Below are 17,658 nucleotides of genomic sequence, written 5' to 3'. Positions count from 1 at the left end.
TGTCTGTAGATATTTGCCAGTAGTTGCTAACTGCACCCTAAAATCACCTTTCTCTTCTCACCCTATAATCAGAGATTTTAAATTCCACAGTGGCTTGGAATTAAGACCACGTTGCCCAGACTCATTTGCAGCTCAAGGAGACCACAAAGGAGTCACTTTTCCTGAGTGAGTAAGCGCAGGTAAAGGAAGTAGGCAGAAGTCTTATATGCAACTTCCAGGGGATTGTCTTAAAGGAGGAATGCGTAGCCTTCCTTTCTCTGTCTTTCCCTGATGCCCGCAGTGAAGACGAAATGCCTTGTCTTGAGCACTCATCCTGGATCTTGAAGCGCAGTCCTGTTTTTGAGCCTGGAGTTTGAGAAGTTGTCTCAACAGCCTCCAGTGTGGGACTGGGTACAAAGAGATTTCATTCACGTGAAAAAAAGGGAAGAAATAGAAAAAGAAAGGCAGAGAGACAGGGACGGAAAGGAAGGAGGAGAGGCAAGGGAAGGGAGGGTGGACGGGAAGGCAGAGAAAGAACTGCATACTTACCTAGCGCATCCAGAACACACACATGCAAACTTCTGTCTTGTTTAGGCCACTTTATTTTGTGTGGTTTTCTCTCGCTTTAACAAATCTCTGTCTACAAAAAAACGTCCTTCTAAAAGCCAAATCTAGCTCTTTTATTCTTATTACAGGCTTCCAGGTGCTCTTATTTGTCTCTGGGTAAAGTCCCATCTCCTTAGTGAAGCATTCAAGGCTGGTTCATTCTGAGCAAGTCAGCCTTGCCGCTCCTGCGGTCCTTCATTAGGAATGCGGCTGCTGACAATTATGCTGGCGGTGGCTCCTCTTGTTGGAAATTTCCTGCCAAATCTCCTAATAAAGAATGCAGGTTAATCTCTGTCTCAGGGCATCATCCAGCGCATTCTCAGTGGTGTCCACTTCTTTTGTGACCTCATGGACTGTAGCTCATTGGGCTTCTCTGTCCATGGGATTTCCCAGGCAAGAATACTGCAGTCGGTTGCCATTTCCTTCTCCAGGGGATCTTCCCAGCCCAGGGATTGAGCCCACATTAAACTTGTGGTATTGTCCAGCTCCAAGAGCTCTCTATGGATCAACTGCTTTGATCTTCAAAGCAAATCTGTGAGATAGAAATATTATTTTTATAAAAAAAGAGAAACTGAAGCACGGAGGGGTTCAATTGAACATCCCTATGTCCCTACTAACGTGTAATAGGGCCAGGGTTTAACTCCGAGCAATCTGATGCCAGAGCCAGCTTAACTGCTGTGTGACATGTCACCCACCAGTGTGGTGGAAGGGTCATTCTAACAGCTCCAGAGGTTTTCCAGGGCTCCACCCTTTCTTCCCGTATCTGTGCTATTTCCCAAGATGACTTCAGTGGAAATGGGGGAGAGGAGCTGCTTCATGATCCACGCATTAAGTCCTCAGTCATTAGAATTACTAGCTCATTTCTGGCTGACACAGATACTTCGTATAGTTCTAGGAAATAACCAGCACTAATTATAATATATTCTTACAATTAATGCCTACTACAAAATGCAAATTCATCTGTACTGTGTTAACCCCAAGCTTCTAAATATGTTCAATTTAACTTTCTCTTTCCCAAGGTGAACGCAGTCATGGCAAAAGACCATGTGTTAGGGATTTCCTCAGTGCGTAGCAAAGTGTGACACATGCATTTTAGTCGAGTGAAAAGCGGGAATTTGCTCTTGTGTAAAAGCTCAGAGAACCAGAAATGCTTTATTCAAATCTTGGGGTTCTATAACCATTGTATTAGTTTTCTGCCTACACATACATAAGCAAACAAGATTGGGGCAAAGGAAAGAGAATTAAAATTGTAGGACATTTTCTAAATTCCTTCCTCAGTAATTCTTTGGAAATGAACAAGGCCTATTATTTTCTATATCCCCTGTTGTGCCAAGTCACAAAATGTTGTTAGACCAGTTCTTGGTGTCAAAAGTTAAAATTCTATCCAATTAATTAGCTACGGTTTGGTTTTACTGGAATAACTTCACTTAGTTTTCTGTGCAGAAACACTTAGAATACACTGGCAGGGGATACTTTGCTGTCAAGATATTTCATTGATGTATTGGGTTTGTCCAAAGTCTGTACACTTGTTAATAACTGGAAAACAGTTGATTATTTATACCCATCTTTTTTTTCCCCCCCAGAAAGGATGTAAAAGAGCTTATTAAGATACATATGAAATAACAAAGAAAAATGAGTCAGGAAAGTACAGTAGAGGCAGAGATGAGTCAGGACAGAAAAATCACACAATGAAGTCATGCATATTTGCTGGAGGAGGGCACAAACTTGATTTGAAGTTTCTTCTAGCCAAAAAAAGGAAGGAAACTTTATAGGTGGGTGATTCACACCATTTATAATGTCAAAACCATTTAATAATTGCTCAAGAGATGAACAATTCTGATTCTGAGGTCAGAACTTTCTCCCACGAGTCTTTATAGAGTTATGAAATGTCATAAACATTATCTCATCAGTAAACACAGACATATTTGTTCAGAGGAGTTTCTTACAACACCGCACATTATGGGCTCCTGGTAAAACACAGCAGGACCCTGGGGACCCTCCTTGGTACAAATCCTTTTCATGTCTCCCATTTACGGTTTATAGGAAATAGGGTTCATTCAGCCTCCCTGACCTTCCCTGAGATCAAAGGGCAGATTCAAACAGTTGCTAATCAGGGAACGGTTGCAGAGACTAGGGAGGTGCGCCAGAAACAATAGTGCAGCTGCCCCGGGGCAGGGTCCTGATTTCCCCTCAAGGAATATATAGAACAATGTATCTCTGGGTTCTTCTGCAGGAACTGTGCCCCCACCCAGGTGGAGGATGGTAACTTCAGTTGTTGTCATTGTTTAGCCAGTAAGTCCTACTGACTCTTTGGGACCCCATGGACTGTAGTCCCCCAGACTCCTCTGTCCTTGGAATTCTCCAGGCCATAATACTGGAGTGAGCTGCCATTCCCTTCTCCAGAGGATCTTTCCGACCCAGGGATCAGACCCATGTCTCCTGCATTGGCAAATGAGTTCTTTACCACTGAACCAAAAGGGAAACCCTTATTACATGCTGCAAACATGTACCAAAATATTGAGATTTTGTTTTAGTGGTTCTCTACATTTTTAGTGGTTCTCCATTTTAGTGATTCTCCATGTTTTAGTGGTTCTCCCTTCCCTGGTGGTCCAGTGGCGAGGACTGTGTGCTCCCAATGCAGGAGGCCTGTGTTTGATCCCTGGCTAGGATGCTGGATTCCACATGGTGCAACCAAGACATGGTGGAGCCAAATAAATAAATAAAAATATTAAAAAAATAAACCAAGAGGGATACAGGACAACCCGACTCCGGGAGGCCCCATTTTCCATGTCAGACCGAAGAGTTTTTATTTTCTATTCAAGATGACGATAGACATTGAAGGACATTTTGAACAGGGGAGGGAGATGATCAGAGACAGTCATATTAGATTTTCAAATTAGTGATGGGGAGGTCTGAAAAATGCATCTGAGGACATTTTCACGCTGAGCTCAAAATTCCTAGACACCACCCTATTATCTCACCACCAACCATTCATAAGGTCTGCACACACTGGAAGAAAACAAAGACTCTGACCTCCTTCCCCAGATGATTCTTCCTTTAAAAACTTTCATGGTTGATCAGAGTCCTCTGAGTTGCTACTTGGACATGAGTCCAGCTTCTCCCCCAGTTGCCAGTCTCCTGAATAAAGCAGCCTTTTCTTTCCTATCAACATAGAGATTTCCAGCAGCAAGCAGACAAACCCGAGTTTGGTAACCCTGGCATCTAGTTAGGTAAAATGAGGGCTGCTGAGGCCAGTGTGATGGACCATAAACCCATGACTCCCTAATCATCTACTCAAACTAGGATAGGTCTGAATACTTCTAATAGTAGATGGCTGATGTTTATGTCCACAAGAATCATCAAATACAAAAGATGAATTGCCGTGCTTCTTCCTTGAAGATTCTCATGCAGATCATCCGAGAGGGACCAGCAGTCTCTGTTTAGCTACTGCCCCCTGAAGTGAGTCCACTGCAGAAGGAGGACTAACCCCAATGGGAGGAGCTGCTCAGTCTGCTCGCTGCATGACAGGCCAATAACTGGGAGATGTTGAGGCAAAGCGCAGTGACTTCAGAAATCCAGGCATCCTAAAAGATGGTGGACTAGAGTCCTAGAGTACTATGTTATCAGAGTCTGGATGCCAGTTTCTTTTACAGACCAGAGAGTGGGAGGGGAGGAGGGGAGGAAGTAAAGTAAAAAAGCCATGAAGTGAAAGTGTTAGTCACCCAATCTTGTCTGACTCTTTTACAACCCCATAGACTGTAGCCCGCCAGGTGCCTCTGTCCGTGGAATTCTCTAGGCAAGAGTACCAGAATGAATTGCCATTCCCTTCTTCAGGAGATCTTCCCAACCCAGGAATTGAACCTGGGTCTCCTGCCTTGCCGGCAGATTCTTTACCATCTGAGCCACCAGGAAGCCCTAAAAAGAAATGTCTTGCAAAATATCTCCTGATTTGGCCAGCCTTTAGGAGGGAATGTGTTCATTTTTTCCTTCCTGCCGCCATTCACAGGTGGGCAGGGTCAGAATGTCTCCCGTGAGCTGAACGAAGGCACTGTAGTTTTAACATTCAGGCAGAGAGACAGCTTCCCCAAGGCAGGCTATTATGTATGCTCACAGCTATAGGCGACATCCTTTTAGTGATTATAGAAACAAAAGCAACCAAAAGCAAAGGTTAAAGTAAAAGAAACAGATCCAGCATGGAGTCAGCTTTCGCTCTTTGTTATGCAGAGAAAAGCAAACCATGGCATTATTTGATGTAAATTAATGGAACATATGGGGATGGCAGCAAGAAACGATCTTTTCAATTTGAGGGTGATTAATCTGTAGCAACTCTTTCTGAAGTAATGCTAATACTGATTCTGCAGGCCACCCTACTAGAGAAATTGCTACTAGAGAGCAGACTTGTGCTTTCCCTTTTTCTTCACAAATCGAAAAGGCTGCATCACAGTGCATGGGATAGGAAATCTCTCAGAAGCACTGAGCTGCAGATTTCCTGAAGGTGATGTTCCTTTGATGTGTGGGTGTGGGAAGAGGTCTTGCTGGAATGACCTCTGTGGGATGTTGGGGACTTTTCAGAAAATCATGGCCTACGGTAGAGGATGCTCTGGTGTGGCCTCCGGATCCCCACTTCAGGACAGAGCTGTTGATCACCCAGCTGCCGGGAGCATTTCCTTCCTTGGGCTTACAGACAAACATGTCTGCAGGAGTTTTCCTCCTCAACCAAGGTTACACCCTTGAGGCAGCCAGCACCCCACACTTGCCGGTAGGGAGGACGGAGGCCTGGCCCATTCTGAAAGGCATGTAGTTCCAGGGTTTCCATGGGGTTGGCTAAGGTCTTCTGTGGATTTGCACTACAGTTCAGCTTCTTCCTCTGTCAGTCATTTGTTCCTCACCCCTTACAGATGTGGATCCCTAGGAAATTCCCCCAAACTTCCTGCCTATGAATCTTCATCTCAGAGGCTACTTTCCTAGAAAACCTGACCTGAGACACATGGACACACATTCTCCTGGTCCCCATCTCATTAAGTCATCCGTGTTACTTTGCAACTGGATTTTAGTCACCTATCCACCACTCTTTCCTGTATCTTTTGTCTTTTTCTCCTGGTCTGTGCTTGATATTTAAGGGCTCCCTACTGGACCATTTTTTCTTCTTCCTGATCCTAGTAGGATGTCTCTGCTTTTCACTCTGTTATCTCTTTCTGTGAGACTGATTGAACACACACACATACAATTACGAAGCACTGACATCTCTGTGCTCAGAGGCACTTGAGAAATTCTGAGTTAGATCTAAGTCACCGCAGGAGTATTTGGAGTCTAAAATGCTCACATAACATACAATTAATCATTTTAAAGCACGCAACCCAGCGGCATTTCATACATTTACAACCAGCACCTTTATCTAGCTGCGCATCATTTTCATCACCCTAAAAGGAATCCTGTGTTCACTGGGCAGTAGCTTCCATCGCCCCTCCTCCTGCCCCTGGCATCCCACCTATCTCCTCTGTCTCTGTAGGTTTACCTAATCTGGATGTTTCATACAAATATAATCATACAACATACTATATAGATTTTTGTGTCTGGCTTCTTTCACTTATCATAATGCTTTTGAGGTTCAGCATACATCAGTACTTGATTACTCTTTACGGCTCAATAATATTCTGCATGGATGATACCACATGTTGTTTGTCTATTCATCAGTTGATGGACATTTTGAGTTTTCATCTTTTGTTATTATGAAAACCCACCAAAACACAAAGTATTGTGCTGCTTTGAACATGTGTACAAGTTTTTATTTGACTGCCTCATGCCTTTTGGTTATATTCCCAGGAGTAGAATTGCTGAATCAGATAATATTTCTATGTTTAATTTTTTGAGAAACCAAAACCCCTTTTAAAAAGCATATTAATACCAGCACACTTAAGAATAATACACTCTGAAAAGTGTATTCTGGACTGATTCACTTTGTGCTGTTGATGGTTAATTGTGAGTTCATGTGTTTTAACCTGCAAAATTATGTGACACTTCAGAAGACATTAACCAAAAGCCTTGATTTTGCAAGAATAGAATTTTAGGGCATGTATCTAAAAATGTGAGATAGTTTTGAGAAAAGATGTCTTTTAGTAGTCCTGTTCATACAATGCCATGCCAAGGACTTCTTCCTGCTCTGTGTTGTAATACTTTTCCTTTAAGAAATTAAAGTTAGTCTGACAGTGGTAACTTGAGGACAGTGTGAGTAACATTTATATTGTGAAGACTTGTTGATCTGTTGATTACGGGATGACTGCTTTAATGTGACTGATTCAGCCTGGGAGAAGAGTTATTAAAGCCGAATAGAAATAAAACAGTAAGAAATATAATTTAAATGTTATTGATTTCTGAACTCTCAATTTTTCTTTATCTTATTCTTCTGATAAAAATTAGTAGAGGGAGAGAAAACAATTTTGGCTTTATATTTTTCTGTAGTGTTCAGACATCAGTAGAAGTAGATCCTTTTAGTCTTTTGGGTAATTTACAGGAACAAAAACATAAAGAGTGTGTCGATGCACAAAAGTTAGCTCTAATAATAGAATAATACTTGTATTTATTATTTAAATAATTTTATTATATATAACATATAACACGTGTGGATATCCTGGCCTAGGCAAGCCTCTTGTGAAATACTGTGAGGACTAGCTGGACCTGAGCTGAGCTGACATTGTTATATGTGGATTTTCCTGGTGGTGGCTGTATTGTGATATGTGTCTTGAATTCTAGAATGTAACAGTGGAGACCTGGATGCTCCCTAACTTGCATCTCATCGGGAGGCATTGAAAGAAAGAGAGAGTATCCATGAACTATAAACGTATCAAGTGTTTTCAGTTTGTGAAAAATACACAGAAGGGAGGAACTCAAGGAAAACATTAGCACTTGAGCAAGAACACTTCACAGAGTAATGTGGACAAAAAATGTCACATGCATATCGGTAAACAAAGGATAGTGGGGTCGTCAGCCACTGCCGTGGCCCAGACTGTATTCCCCGAGGAGGTTCAGGGTGGAGAAAAGCAGGACACTGGCCCCTCAAGAGTTAAGGTGCGTGTCAAAGGGGTGATGTCCGTAAGCCCAGACTCTTGCATCTTCCCATACATAGAAAAGCATTAAATTGATTAACTTGTGATGTCTGGTTTTCTTTAATTAGCAGTCATCTTTCAATGTTCAGATCACCTGGGTTTTTGTTGCAAAAACTCCTATGGGTCCCTCCCTTAGTTTAGCTCCCTGGAATAAAATATAACTTTCAGCTTTATGTTGTGCTTTTTTTGGTTCGTCAACAGTAAGGAGATGTCGTTTTTTACTGTTCATGACTGCACAGCAGCCCCTGGTGACCTGGTCATTTTGCTCCTTGCAAGTTTTTTTTTTTTTTTTTTTTTTTGAGGCTCATTCTTTATGGTCTCCACCAGTCCCCGCCTCCATCTGCTGTCACTGTGACTGAATCATAAGCTCAACTCCTTAAAAGGAGATCAATTAACTGCCATGCAGTTAACATCCTGTTGGGTGGCAGTCTCTCCTCTTACCTGTGGGGATGCTCCAGGAGTGATTTCTAGTCCAGATAACTGTTGTTAGAATGACCGCGAATATGGCATTTTGCATATGAGGGGTGAAACTGGTTTCCAGTAAAACGGATGAGTGTGGCCGCCCCCTCCGGTGTCCTGTGTCCTGCTCTAGTGCAGACAGCGTGACGGGGTTAAGATGCCATACAGTCCACACCAGGATGCGTGTGGGGGTGAAAGGAGGGAGATGTTGAAATAGAGTGAAGGCAGGTACAGAAAACAAGCGTGTGGTCACCTAGCGGGAAGGGGGAGGAGACACATTAGGGGTGTGGGATTAACAGAGACAAGTCACTGTATAAAATAGACAGGCAACAAGGGTATACTGCATAGAACAGGGGATTACACCCCATACCTGTAAATAGCCCGCAATGGAATACAGTCTGCAAGAACACGGAATCACTTTGCTTACACTTGAGACTCACACAACATTGGAAACCAACTATATGTCAATTAAAGTAAAAGAATAGAGTGAAGGGATAAGCCAGCACTGCCATGGCCAAACTAGGATATATGCCACCTAAATTAGAGCAAAAAATTGATAAATCACAGACTGGATAGCGTTGAAACAGATACATTACCATACGTAAAAAAGACAATCAGTGGGAGTCTGATGTATGACTCAGGGCACCCGAAGCAGGTACTCTGTGACAGTCTGGAGGGGTGGGGTGCGGAAGGAGGTGGGAGGGGAGGGGGGCTCAGGAGGGCGGGGACATGTATATGCCTGTGGCCAATTCCTGTTGATGTATGGCAAAAATATCATTAAAAACCTCCACACTATTGCAAAGTAATTATCCTCCACTTAAAATAAATAAGTTAAAGAAAAAACGCAGGCTGAGATTCATGCCCCAGGGCTGCCGTACATCAACGGTGCTCTTGTAGTTAGCCGTATTTTCTCTGTAAGCTGCCTTTTTGTGTCTATAAATGTGAGTTTAATGGTTTTCTCTAGTACTCTGTGGTTCGAACATTTTTCTGCCTCTTTGTAATTATTTCTTGAATGTCTGACTTCCCTGTTAGCAGCGTGAGGGTAGGATTTCGCCTGTCTTTTCAACCACACATCTTTGCATTGATCACAGTGTCACACTTACGGCAGGCACTCTGTTGCTCTTTTTGCATGAGAGAATAAGGGATATACCCAAGAGCAGCCGGTAATGCCAGTGTCTGCTTTATAGCTAGAACGTTCTTGAGAAAGTCCTTCAATTCTCAGCTTGCTCTTATTGATGGCCAGTAGTAGTAACATCCAACCTGTGCTTGGAAGAGAGTGTCTCTAAATTAATGATGTTAATTTCTCAGATTGCTGAAAATCTTGAGTTCCATCATTTCTGTGCTTGAGCCTCAGGAAACACACCCACACACATACTGCTTATCTGTGCAAGCTGAGAGTTAAAAAATTATTTGCTCGAGATGTTGAATCTCATAGACGCATTTGTTGATTAACTCATCCATCAAAATTTAGGTGGTGCATCTGTGCTGCTCACTACTGTCATGCACTTTTCAAGCACTGAGGATACAGAAATGGTCCCTAGTAACACCGAGGAAAGAAAGCAGAAAAATAGTAAACTCATGAAAATTGATAGTAGTGATAGCGTTTTCAAGAAAAATAGAGCAGATTATAGAGGGCAGAATGTTTGGGTGGTGAGAAAAGTCCTCTTTGAGGAAGTAACATCTAACTCAACACTTGAGAGATCGTACCAACTGAGCTTTGCAAAGAATCACAGGAAGAAAATAAATTCCAGGGGGAGAATGGCAGGTGCAAAGTGGACACATACCCAGATACGGATATGAGGGAGCTGCAAGGAAGTGGGTGTGTTCAGGGCCAGGCAAGAAACACAGTTCGTCAGGAGGCCAGAAGAGACAAAACCAGAGAAGAATTTGTGATGATCAGGGCGTGGAGCTTGAATCTAATTTGAAGAGGGTCACATGTTTCATTTTGACTTTTAAAAGATAACTCTGGTAGGTGGAGGAGTAGTAGACTTAGGGAGACAAGAGAGGAAGCAGGGAGCCAGGTTGCGAAGTGACTACAACAATCCATGTGAGAGGTGACGGCACCCAGGAGGAGAGGTCAGCATTGGAATGCCTTGTGAAAGGAGAGCAGGGAAGATGATGGATTGGATTTGGGATGATAGAGAAACAGGTGGATCAAGGAGGAATCCAAGGATCCTGCCCTAAAACACTAGAAGACGGCGATGTGGTGATGGCATTTTGTAGAGACGGGGAGCAGGGCTGTGAGGAGGCAGGAAGGGATGTGATCTTGGGAACAGGAGTGAGCGAGTGATCAGAGTCCATCTGTGCATGAGCTTCAGATGCTGGTGGATACCAACCTGCAGATGTCAGCTTGGCTGTTGGTTTTACCAATATGGATTTTATGGGAAAGATCAGGACCAGTGTAGTGATTTGGGAATGTGTCAAGGCAGGAGGAGAAGGGGGCTACAGAGGATAAGATGGTTGGATGGCATCACTGACTCATATTTATGTCCATGATGCCACCATATTCATCATGGACATGAATATGAGCAAACTCTGGGAGATAGGGAAAGACAGGGAAGCCTGGCATGCTGCAGTCCATGGGGTCTCAAAGAGTCGGACATGACTTAGTGACTGAACAGCAACCACGACAACAAAGAGGTCACAAAGCATGGAGTTGGATGAGGTCACTGGGAAGTTTCTGAGAAGGAAAGCGAAAAGAGAATTGGGAGACTTGATGGAAGGAGGAGGGCCTGGACTCCTGGAAGGCTTTTTACAAGGTGGCACCCAGGAAAGAGGCAAACCTGGAGGTCAGGGTGTCCAGAACACCGAGAGGATAAAGCCTTTAGGAGGGGGGAGTGGGGCTCCGTTGTGTCAAATGGTTGAAGTTGAAGATATACTGAGTGACAGCACCTACTCCCAGTTCAGTTCAGTTCAGTTCAGTCGCTCAGTCGTGTCTGACTCTTTCCAACCCCATGAATCGCAGCACGCCAGGCCTCCCTGTCTATCACCAACTGCCAGAGTCTACCCAAACTCATGCCCATCGAGTTGGTGATGCCATCCAGCCATCTCATCCTCTGTCGTCCCCTTCTCCTCCTGCCCCCAATCCCTCCCAGCATCAGGGTCTTTTTCAATGAGTCAACTCCTCACATGAGGTGGCCAAAGTATTGGAGTTTCAGCTTCAACATCAGTCCTTCCAATGAACACCCAGGACTTATCTCCTCTAGGATGGACTGGTTGGATCTCCTTGCAGTCCAAGGGACTATCAAGAGTCTTCTCCAACACCATAGTTCAAAAGCATCAATTTTTCGGTGCTCAGCTTTCTTCACAGTCCAACTCTCACATCCATACATGACCACTGGAAAAACCATAGCCTTGACTAGACCGACCTTTGTTGGCAAAGTAATGTCTCTGCTTTTTAATATGCTATCTAGGTTAGTCATAACTTTCCTTCCAAGGAGTAAGTGTCTTTTAATTTCATGACTGCAGTCACCATCTGCAGTAATTTTGGAGCCCAAAAAAGTAAAGTCTGACACTGTTTCCACTGTCTCCCCATCTATTTCCCATGAGGTAATGGGATCAGATGCCATGATCTTAGTTTTCTGAATGTTAAGCTTTAAGCCAACTTTTTCACTCTCCTCTTTCACTTTCATCAAGAGGCTCTTTAGTTCTTCTTCACTTTCTGCCATAAGGGTGGTGTCATCTGCATATCTAGGTTATTGATATTTCTCCCGGCAATCTTGATTCCAGCTTGTGCTTCTTCCAGCCTAGCATTTCTCATGATGTACTCTGCATATAAGTTAAATAAGCAGGGTGACAATATACAGCCTTGACGTACTCTTTTTCCTATTTGGAACAGGCTAGGCTTAATTGTGCAGATAAATCAGAGTATTTTTCTCTTTTCCGAGATGAGAGAAGAACCATGATCCTTTTCTTCCCTCCTTCTTGAATACTGTATGCGGAGACATTTCCCTCAATGCTCGCCAGTTAGCACAGAGTCCAGTAAGTGTAGGAGGAAGATGTAGATTGGTGAAATTTACAAAAGACAAGCTAACATTTCCAGATTTTCCAGCTGCATGCCATCTTCTGAGAAGCTGCAAAGGACATTGCATTCTTCGTTCTTTCACTTATAACTGAGTTTTAAGTAACTTTATTTTCTCTTCCAGAGCCCCATGTAGAGCAGTAGGAAAAGCTGTCCTTTCGTAGGCAAGAGAGAGTTTGATGTCCCTAATTTGGCTTCCTTTTTTCAGGCTTCCATCTTTCTCTGTTTATTTTGAACTTTCTGAATCGAATGTCCAGGGTCAGTGTCTGTCGCTTGACCTGAGGGCAGCGGCTGCTTTGCTGTGTTTTGCTTTCCGCTTTCCACAGAAAAGGAAAAGATGACAATAGATTTGCCTCTTCCTCTTTGGAAGATCTTATGATGACAAATGGGAAGGCAGTATTTCAGATCCTTCTTATGTCATGGATCATTGGAGCCCCAGGAATGTCAAGGCTTTACTATTTGGACATCATTCTAGGCAACTCAAATACAGCCTTTAAAGTTTCCATTCGTGTGACCTTGGCACTGATGGGGAAACTGCCCAATGAGACTAGAGACGAGGCAGCCCACCCAGGGTCAGTGGCAGAGCCGCCGACAGAGGAAAAGGAAAATTGTCTGCAGGTGTCCAGTCTGCCCCTGCATTCTTGCTCCAAGACTGAGACGGCCTGACTCTTGGCCTCACCTCTGTTGCAGCTCTGTGACCTTGAACATGCCCCTCCATCCCTCTGAATTCTGCTCACTGTCTTCATAACACCAGGTTTGGATGTGTAGTATATAAGGGTCATCATCAAAGTGAGGTGGTGAATTGATAATTACTGTAAGAATGTGTTGTTCAGTTGCCAGGTTGCGTCCAACTGTTTGCGACCCCATGGACTGCAGCACGCTAGGCCTCCCTGTCCCTCCCCATCTCCCGGAGTTTGCCCAATTTCGTGTCTATTGAGTCAGTGATGCCATCTAGCCGTCTCAACCTCATGATGCTGTTTATCACATTCTGAATCCTAGAGATCGCCAAGTGTTTTATAAATTAATCCTCGCTGCTGTTGTACCCTGATTATTTTGTTTCTTATCCTTCTGACCCTCTAGTGAAGCCCTCTGTTCATCACCATTCAGTAAATACTTGCCTGCCCCTCACCCCTAACAAGAGACCTGGAAAGCATCTTAAACCGTTCTTCACCCTACATCAAAATGGTGACAAAGCCTGGATAATTCTGTCTCCTTAGAAGTTTTTAGTTCCTCCCCTGCTTTGTGTGTCTTCATTAGTTATTCATAAGATGACACCAGGGTCAGTGGCATCATTAGAGCCCAGGACTGCTTTTCTAACTGCTTTTCATCACCTGAGCTTCTTATCCCCCGATCCATTCTTCCTGCAGCAACCTCAGAGTGAGGCGTCAAACCAAACCCGAACAGAATCCAGGAATGATCCATTCATGCTCCAGTTAAAGGCCCACCAGAGGCTCCTCGATACCAGCAGGATAAAATCCCAACAGCCTGGCACAGGCTTCCAGGATTTCCATGGGAAGTGTCCTCCTGTTGCAGCTCTCGTCCCGGGTCTGGGGGCCTCAGGGCTTCGTGCTGCCTCGACCAGCCCATGGGTTTCCACCTGTGCCCTCTTGCACTGTCCACACGCTGCCCAGCCTGCCTGGTCATCGGACGTCTCCCCTTTTATGTTTCTGCGCTCTGACGCCACACAATCTGCTTTTTATCTTCTTGCTTTTAATGCAGCACAGCTGGTTTACAAAGTTGTGTTAGTTTCAGGTGTATAGCAAAGTGATTCGGTGATACAGTCATATGTACACACACACACACGCATATTCTTCTTCAGATACTTTTCCATTATGGGTTATTGCAAGATATCGAGTATAGTTCCCTGTGCTATACAGTAGGACCTTGTTGTTTATTTTATACACAGTATGTGTGTATTTGCTAATCCCACATTCCCGACACACAGTCTTCTTTGATTTCCCTTCTCTGGCCCCTCATTGCAGCCAGGATTGACACTCCTTCCACGGTTCTGTCTGGCTCGCCTTTCTGTCTCAGCCTCTGAAACACAGCACATTAGGCGGGCGTTCACATGAGGCTCCCCTTCACTGTGGAACCACATCCTTTTTGCCTTATTCATTGTTTCATTCCAGCATCTAGTGTAGAGCCTGGTAATACTCACTGTGACGGAGGAAGGGAGGGAGAGAAGGGGGGAGGGGGACATCGGTTTCTGAAAAACATTCATATTGCAAGTCACCTGTACTCCTAATATATAAATAAACCGCCAATCAACCAACATTTGTCTTCAAAACATTTATTTCATAATGTTCTACCAAACCTGAACCATACTTAAAGCCTGCTCCTGGCCTGGCAGTCGCTCAGTCGTGTCTGACTCTTTGCAACCCCATGGACTATAGCCCACCAGGCTCCTCTGTCCATGGGATTCTCCAGGCAAGAATACTGGAGTGGGTTGCCTCTTCCTTCTCCAGGGAATCTTCCCGACCCAGGTATCGAACCTAGGTCTCCCGCATTGCGGGCAGGCGCTTTAACTTCTGAGCCACGAGGGAAGCCCCTGGTAAAGGTCCCTGTTTTGTAATGTCTGTGCTCGTTCCCGAGCTGGAGCCTCAGCTCCTGAAGCTGCAGCTTCTGAGAGCGGAGCTTGATGAGCAGGGCGCCAGGACCCCGTCTGGAGTCCCCCAAGCCCAGGCCAGCCTGCTCCCAGGTCTGAACTCACCTTCCCTGCAGCATCATTCTCTCAAGCGTGTGTGGGGCCTGAAGTCCCTCATCTGCAGGTGCTGGAGGCGAAGTCAGGCACCTGCTTCTCCCATGTGAAATGATTTGAAATAAAAGGTCTGCCCCGGAACCCCCACCAGGAAGCCTCAACCAGACCACAGAAAACTGACGTCTGGAGAGCTCTTCTGCTGTGGGGCTCAGTGACCTGCAGGAACTGGTTGGACCCCTATCTTCCCAGCCCCGGTCAGTGACAGCAGATCCGTGGGCTGGAATCTGCCCTAGTGGGAGTGTTTACAGCACAGACCGTGCATGGACATCAGGGCTTTTCTCTCTTCTGCAGGGACAATGTGACGGACAGTTGGGCACCTTCCCGACCCCATCCTCCCCTCCCGGCCCCCTCCACATTCCCACACCTCTCCCCAGCCCATGCTTGAAGAGCCCAAGCCAGACACTTGTGAGTCACACGGAGAACCTGTGTGTCCACAGGAAGATTTATTTTTTCCTTCACCTTCATACAGGAAGTCCCCGGGCAGTGATTTTTAGATAGAAGTGCTGAAAGACCATGTCCTCTTGGCTACTCACTTCAGTTTATGTGGCCATTGTTTGCTCAGAAGGTGTTGAAATCTTCCTAGAACACAGTTGATTAAAACTGACCCTGAGAAAGCCCCCTTAGTGGACACAGTTATAAGAAAACACAGACAGACAGACAGACAGAACTTGACCATATTCCTCTTCTCTCTTTCCCGTCTCTTAACTCCCTGGGACCACTCAAACAGGGAGAGTTTCAAAATTAATATCATAAGGAGTTCAAGGGCCTGCAGCCCAGGGTTTGAGAAATTTTATCATTGCCTTAGGCTGACCCTCTCTCCCTGTTTTTTTAGAAGGTGTTTTTTTTAGAAGGAGGTTTATTAAGATGCTAATGAGACAAACCTCAGGGCCTCGTGTTTTCACAAGACCCATCCCAAATTACTGTGTGACATGTACTCGTGTGTCTTTGAAAATAATCGCAAAGGTGAGATTTTTTTTTTTGCATTATTTTTCTTGAAAAGTGTCTCCCATGTCATGTGCATTTCAGGCCCCACAAAAACTGGGTCCATCTCTGAAGATTATTTGATGTTGGTTTTGCCTAATTTATTTGAAGTCATAATCTCACATCCAACCCTGTCATTCTCATTAACAAAGTTCCCATCCTCTGTCTGTCCTAAAAATTCATAAGGAAACCTCTGTGTTATAAAGTTGCTGTTTTTTAAAGGTCTGTGTTATTACCAAGAAAAAGAAAATGAGTATTTAACTTCTAAAGGAAAAACATAGGCTTTTAGGCCAAAAAGCTTAGAGCTCAGCCACCTTCTGGTTTCACTGGGTCAAAAACCTCTCTCCCCAACCTCCCCAGCACATCACCTACAAGTCAGCCTCTGTCATTAAATGCCCTAGAACCTTTCCTTGTCCTGATGTTCATTTCATCTTGGGGTCTTTCCCAGGTTAGGAGCCCCTCCTATGAATTACCACTGAACTTAAGCTTCACCCTACAGACCCCTTATGAACCATTTGTTGTTGTTCAATCACTAAGTTGTGTCTGATTCTTTCCAACCCCATGAACTGTGGCACGCTAGGCTTCTCTGTCGTTCACTGTATCCAGGAGTTTGCTCAAACTCATGTCCATTGAGTCAGTGATGCCATCCAACCATCTCATCTTCTGTCTCCCCCTTTTCCTCTTGCCCTCAACCTTTCCCAGCATCAGGGTCTTTTCCAGTGAGTCAGCTCTTCGTACCAGGTGGCCAAAGTATTGGGGCTTTATCACACCCGTTAGGGCAGGAGCTTTAAGAACCAGCACAGATGGTCCTGTGAAACCAGCCCTCCATACATAGTTACTGAATGGATACATAAATAAACAAAGTAATACTTCTGTTTCTCTCTGTCTTTTTTTTTTTGGCTGGGCCATGTAGCAAGTGGGATTTTAGTTCCCTAAACACAGGAATTGAATCCATACCCCTTACAGTGGAAGCACAGAGACTTAACCCCTGGACCACCAGGGAAGTCCCCAAATAATACTTTTCTGAATTAGCAGTTAGGATATCTGAACTCTGGTTGCCTCTCTGCACCCAAGAAGCTTGAGGTCACCAAAAAAACCTGTACATTCCCTGGACCACATTTTCCACATACACATATCAAAAACAGGGATCCGAGGTAGGCTCCAAACCGAGATTATCTTTAGTAGCTCCTATGTGTGTAGCCAGTCCTTACAAGAAGGAGTGAGGTTCCTCCTAAGAAAGACCACACCCGGGGAAAAGACAGGGCAGCTACAGACACCTTGGTTTGAGTGGGGGACTGGTGTGAGGAGGGCTGGGCATCTCGAGCATTCCTGGGACCTCTCTCCAGTGATGCTCTAGCCCAGGCCCAGAATGAGATGAACAAGTAAAGAAAGTTTGTTTTCCACTTTTTTATATGATTTTCTCCAGCAGGCTTTGGGATCTCAGTGCATCAGCAGCATTGGTATTGGAGTTTGGGCAGAGGCAGAGTTTGGCCCAGGGGACCTTGGGGGAAGGGTGGCTTGGCAGCATCGCAGCAGTGAGGACCTTCGTGGTGGGCAGTGGGGTGAGCAGCCACTCTTGATATTGTGAAGAGCCCAAAACGCATCACAGTGAGATGGAGAAAACAGAAGGAAAAAGGCAGACACCTAGTGTCATAAGAAGACAGTTCATAGAGTGTGTGTCTTAGACACCCTTTGTTGCTGTTGTTTAGTCAGTAAGTTATGTCCTTGTGACTCCATGGACTGCAGCATAC

Source organism: Odocoileus virginianus, chromosome 26 (assembly GCF_023699985.2).
Source record: "Odocoileus virginianus isolate 20LAN1187 ecotype Illinois chromosome 26, Ovbor_1.2, whole genome shotgun sequence".
In the NCBI taxonomy this organism is placed as follows: Eukaryota; Metazoa; Chordata; class Mammalia; order Artiodactyla; family Cervidae; genus Odocoileus; species Odocoileus virginianus.
The sequence above is the reverse complement of the archived record's forward strand: the minus strand, read 5'-3'. Positions refer to the sequence as shown.